This window comes from Coregonus clupeaformis, chromosome 21 (genome assembly GCF_020615455.1).
Source record: "Coregonus clupeaformis isolate EN_2021a chromosome 21, ASM2061545v1, whole genome shotgun sequence".
NCBI lineage: Eukaryota > Metazoa > Chordata > Actinopteri > Salmoniformes > Salmonidae > Coregonus > Coregonus clupeaformis.
The window spans coordinates 9,899,998-9,905,908 of record NC_059212.1 but is presented as its reverse complement, the minus strand read 5'-3'; the positions used below and the strand labels follow the sequence as shown (position 1 = coordinate 9,905,908).

The 5,911-nt window shown below is 50.6% G+C and overlaps 1 long non-coding RNA gene across 1 annotated transcript; it reads right to left on the bottom strand.

Moving 5' to 3' along the window:
- Positions 1-348: 348 nt before the first annotated feature.
- LOC121534550 lies at positions 349-1,018 on the bottom strand. The gene is made up of 3 exons (XR_005994630.1): positions 910-1,018; positions 664-798; positions 349-557 (listed from the first exon to the last, which is right to left on the bottom strand). It is a non-coding gene; the product is annotated as an uncharacterized LOC121534550 (long non-coding RNA).
- Positions 1,019-5,911: the final 4,893 nt, after the last annotated feature.

The following is a 5,911-nucleotide window of genomic DNA, read 5'->3' as shown; positions in this document are numbered from 1 at the left end:
AACAATGTGCACCTTTCAGCTTCCATTCCCAGCCGATACAGATAATGTGCCTATTGGCATTTTGTCTGGTGGTAATGGAGCTACCTTGGCAAACATGTCAGAGTGGTCATACCTTCCTGTGTGGTGTGCCATATAAAACCGGAGTTCCCTGATCCTGGTGTGGAATACACAGGGTTTTCCCCTCCCTATGTTGACTAATACCATTCAATTCAATAATTTAAAAAAGACATTACAAGTAAAAGTTGTCTAGTAACATTTTTTATGCCGAGTGCCAGGTCTCTCTCCATTTAGAGATATCAGTATCATGCCAGTCTGTCAGTCTGGACTTCATCACATCATCTTGCAAGTCTCCATGTGCTGGATCCATACATGTTTCTGTGAACATATACACACATAGTCACTGTTCTATAGCAATCGCTGTTAGGATAGGTAATATCTGACACACAAACAGGTATGTTGTTGAAATTCGAACAGGTCAGATAAAAACGACCCAATTATTTTCTCTCCATCAAACGAAGAGGCTGGCATCTGGCAAACGCGTCTACAGTCCTCTCCATCTGCAGAAATGGGCAGAGTTGAGGCAGAGTTCATCAGTGACACATGTAATTAAAAGGGTGTTGCAAATACTGGGCATTTTTGCTGTACTGTCTTATTAGTAATCACCTTCAGTCCCACATTGGGGATGTGTTGAGTGCCAGGTCTCTCTCCATTCTTCTGCATCAGTATCAAGCCTGTCTGTCTGTCAGGACTCCATCACATCATCTCGCAAGTCTCCAAGTGTTGGCTCCATAGATGCATCTGTGAACACATACACAGTTACTATTTTATTACCAATGGCAGTTAGGATAGTATATGTTTGTTTGTCAATATCACCACTGTTGAAGTTTGAACAGGTCAGACTAAACCTACCTAATTCTGGTCTCCCCATCAACGACCGGTGGTGAGCAGGCAAGAGGTGAGGCTGGAGGTGAGGTCATTGCCAGCGCCCCATTGATGTAGATCAGCTCCTGGCCCCTCATCAAAGATACTGGTCGGTCAAACACACACACACAGAGCACTGATTACATTATCAGTGGTGGCTATGATTAGCATGGTGGAACCAACCTGATTGCTGCATTCACCTTTCTATTTCACTTCAGATATCATGCAGCGATCAAGCTGGTTCCACCAGGCTCGGTTATGAAGGTGAATTGGGACAAAACTCAAAACTGTTTTGACCTTTGACCAGGTCAAATGTCACCAATCTGATTCGAGTGTCCTCCCTGTTCCATTTACTTTTGCAAACAGCGAGGGTCCCCTTGCTGAGGGTCCCCTTGCTGGTCTTCTCTATGTTGCATGTTCGGCTGCAAACTGGACATCTCTCAAACAACTGCAGCAGCAAATCCTCAAAAACAATGTACTTCCTCATCTTCTGAGGTAGGGTGACCACATGTCCCGGATTGTGCGGGACAGTCCCACATTTTGGCCCTTTGTCACACATTTTATCAACAAATTCAAACACCACCAATTTAGAAAAAAAGGTTCATTTGTTCCGTATTTTAGTCAGACATTCCAACCTGTCTCTTGCAGTCACGTTGTGTTTCGAAAATATATATCATAAGGATGTGGTAGCCTAAGCCTCATGGAGATTTTAAACACTTCTCCAATCGTTGTTGAGATCTGATATTCTGCGCAGCGCAAGACAAGACATAGGCCAATGTCATATGCCTATCGTCAACCAATATTTCTCTAATCCTTTCGGGCTAAATTCAAACTAAACTGGAGAAGACAGTTACAGTGGTTCCTCAATTAAACGTTTCGAGCTTATGCTGCGACCGTTTGTGGTAGATGGTGGCAGATTGTGGTAAATTGCGTCATTCTGTCATTGCACCACTCTATCACAAGGGGGAGTTAGAACGCTGCTCTATCGGTAGTCTAAACTGTGGCACAAATTATATTTTCGTAAATTAATGGAGGTGTGAATGTTTCAGTCCGAGAGTCTCTCTTCTCTGGCACTAGAGTCCTGCATCAGGCAAAAAATAATAATTGCTGGCGGGAGGTCCCGAGTTGAGAGAGAACTTGGGTAAATACAATGGTGCAATTACACTTGACATGTGGACTGACGATTTTCCAAAAATAGGCACGGTGGGCTTTTGGTTTCTCTCCCTCTAAAAACAGAAATAAATCATTCTAAATAACAAACTGGCTTTATTTACAACAGTGTGAAAGAATGATAGCCGCTCTATATAAAGTGAGTTTCTGAAACACGGAGTCCTTCTATGCTGATGTGAAGAAGAAACTGAATGAAAGTGTCACGGTTTACTAAGCCAGAACCCAGAAGCAGACCAGGACAAGGTACTTTGAGACAAAGGTGAGTGTTTATTTAATAGACTCCCGAGTGAGGCTGCATAATCCAGGGAACAGAGCGGGTGGCGTGGATGGGTTGTTGAGGGTGCAGTGGTAGGTCCAGAAATGGCTCGGCAGCCGCCGACCATCAGGCAGAGGTTGGGTGAAGGTTCCGGGTGTGAGACTGCAGACAGAACAAAACGGAGGTAAGTACACAGCAAGTCAACAAGGTGCAAAACAACAAAACTAACACTCGTAGCTCAGAGGCTGATACGCTGACAAACATACTGTTCATGGCTAACGATCCGGCAGGAACTGGATGTTAGGCCAGAGCCTAAGAAGGGTGATGATCAGGACCAGGTGTGCAGATTGCTGATGGGATGCAGGTGCGGAAATCAAGAGCGCTCCCCGGAGCGTTCCCGAACCCTCGGGAAACTGGAGATCACGAACAGAAACACTAGTCACCAGACAGGACCCGACTCAGACTGCCGGGATCGTTACAGTACCCCCCCTCCGACGAACGCCACCGGGCGGACTCCCCGGAGCGCCAGGATGGAGGCGGTAGAAGTCACTGATGAGGTCAGCATCTAGGACCTGTCGCCGCGGAATCCAACTCCTCTCTTCAGGGCCATACCCCTCCCAGTCCACGAGATACTGGAAACCCCGGCCCCGCCGTCTGGAATCCATGATGCGACGCACCGTGTAGGCAGGACCACCTCCGATCATCCGAGGAGGAGGAGGAGGAGGCGGAGGAGGCAACAGAGGACTGAGGAAGACAGGCTTGAGGCAGGAGACATGAAAGGTGGGATGGACTCTGAGCGTCCTCGGTAGTTTGAGTCGAACTGCCACTGGATTGATCACCTTCTCCACCACAAACGGACCAATGAACTTCGGTAACAACTTCCTAGACTCAGTCCGTAACGGAAGATCCCGTGTGGCCAACCAAACCCTATCTCCGATGGTATAGGTGGGAGCGGGGATCCGGCGACGATTCGCCTGGAGCTGATACCGGTCCGAAACTCTAAGGAGTGCCTTTCTGGCCCGATGCCAGGTCCGGTGGCAACGACGAATATGGGCCTGAACAGAAGGCACTGAGAGCTCCTTCTCCTGAGAAGGGAACAGGGGAGGTTGGTAGCCATACAGGCACTGGAAGGGAGACATCCCAGTGGCAGATGTAGGGAGAGTATTGTGGGCATACTCAACCCAAGGCAACTGAGAGACCCAGGAGGTGGGGTTGGAAGAGACCAGACAGCGTAGCGTGGATTCCATCTTCTGGTTGGCTCTCTCCGCCTGACCATTGGATTGGGGGTGAAAACCAGATGTGAGACTGACTGTAGCTCCAATGGCCAAACAGAAGGACTTCCAGACAGCAGAGGTAAACTGAGGGCCACGGTCGGAAACGATATCACTGGGCAAACCGTGGACCCTGAAAACCTCCCTAACCAGGATCTCGGACGTCTCCGAGGCAGAGGGAAGCTTGGCAATTGGCACAAAGTGGGCGAACTTGCTGAATCTGTCCACGATAGTCAGAACGACCGTGTTCCCCTCAGAAGCGGGCAACCCAGTGACGAAGTCCAGGGCCAGATGCGACCATGGTCGCCGGGGAATAGGAAGGGGGTGAAGTAGTCCAGAGCTGGGCCGATTGGCACTCTTATTCTGCGCACACACTGGACAGGCAGCAACAAAACCCTGAGTATCCTCGGCCATGGCAGGCCACCAAAAACGTCTGCGAAGAAACGCCATTGTCCGAGCCACGCCAGGGTGACAAGCCATCTTGCTGGCGTGGGACCATTTGAGGACAGCAGGACGAACCGACTCCGGCACAAACAACCGACCGGGTGGACCGTTACGGGACCGGGCTGAGTCCGAAGGGCCGCCAGCACCTCCTCCTCAATCTTCCACATAACTGCTCCCCACGACGCAGTTCCGGGGGAGAATTGTCTCGGTCTTGGACCCACTCTCCTCCGTCTTGGAGAACATCCGGGACAAGGCGTCCGCCTTGCCGTTCTTAGATCCAGGTCGGAACGTCAGGGAAAACTTGAATCGTCCGAAAAACAACGCCCACCTGGCCTGACGGGAGTTGAGACGTTTAGCCGATTGCACGTAAGCAAGATTCTTGTGGTCAGTCCAGACAATAAACGGTTGCTCCGCCCCCTCCAACCAGTGGCGCCACTCCTCCAAGGCAAGTTTCACCGCGAGAAGCTCCCGGTTACCCACATCGTAATTCCTCTCCGCAGGCGAAAGGCGACGAGAGTAGTAGGCGCAGGGATGGAGTTTACTGTCCGTGGAGCATCGCTGCGACAGGATGGCGCCAACTCCCACATCAGACGCGTCCACTTCAACGACGAACTGACGGGCCGTGTCCGGTTGAGAGAGAATCGGTGCGTTGGTGAATCGCCTCTTCAAATCCAGAAACGCTCGATCCGCCTCCGGATTCCACTTGAAGGTCCTGATACTGGAAGTCAAGGCAGTTAACGGAGCGGCCACACGGCTGTAATCCCGGATGAATCTGCGGTAGAAATTCGCAAACCCCAAAAATCTCTGGAGCTGCAATCTCGTACCGGGCTGGGCCCATTCCAGAACCGCTCTAACCTTCTCCTGGTCCATCCTAATCTCTCCCCTGGAGATGATGTACCCGAGAAAGGATGTCGTGTGGGCGTGAAACTCGCACTTCTCGGCCTTCACGAACAGGCGATTCTCCAACAATCGCTGCAGAACCTGCCGGACATGCTGGACGTGGTCGGAAGGTTCCTTCGAGAAGATCAGAATGTCATCCAGGTAAACAAACACAAAGAGACCGATCATATCTCTCAGGACGTCGTTCACCATACTCTGGAATACCGCTGGAGCATTGGTCAGTCCAAACGGCATCACCTGATACTCGAGTGACCCATCGGTGTATTGAAACCCGTCAACCACTCGTCCCCTTCTCTGATCCGGACCATGTGATACGCATTGCGTAGGTCTAGCTTGGTGAATACCGTAGCACCCTGTAAGGAGTCGAAGGCAGAACTCATCAAGGGCAGGGGATACTTGTTCTTGACCGTGATGGCATTCAACCCCCGATAATCAATACACGGTCGAAGAGAGCCATCCTTCTTACCCACAAAGAAGAATCCTGCCCCCAGGGGTGATGACGAGGGACGAACGAGACCAGCCGCTAGGGACTCCTTGATGTAGGTCTCCAACGCCTCACGTTCAGGTCGGGAGATACTGTATAACCTTCCTTTGGGGTAGACAGCTCCCGGGAACAGGTTGATGGCACAATCATAAGGTCGGTGGGGAGGGAGTGACAGAGCCTTCTGCTTACTGAAAACTTCCCCCAAGTCGTGATATGTCTCGGGAACCAGGGACAAATCTGGGGGTTTAGCCTCAATCACCTGACTGGGAACCGAATGGGGGCAGGCAGTCTTGAGACAGTTAGCATGACAATCAAGGCTCCAACTCGTTACCTTGCCCGTCACCCAATCGAACGTGGGATTGTGTTCCTTCAGCCAGGGGTATCCAAGGACCAGAGGAACATGGGAAGACGGCAGAATGAAGAATGAAATCATCTCAGAATGATTCCCCGACAACCGCATCTTAA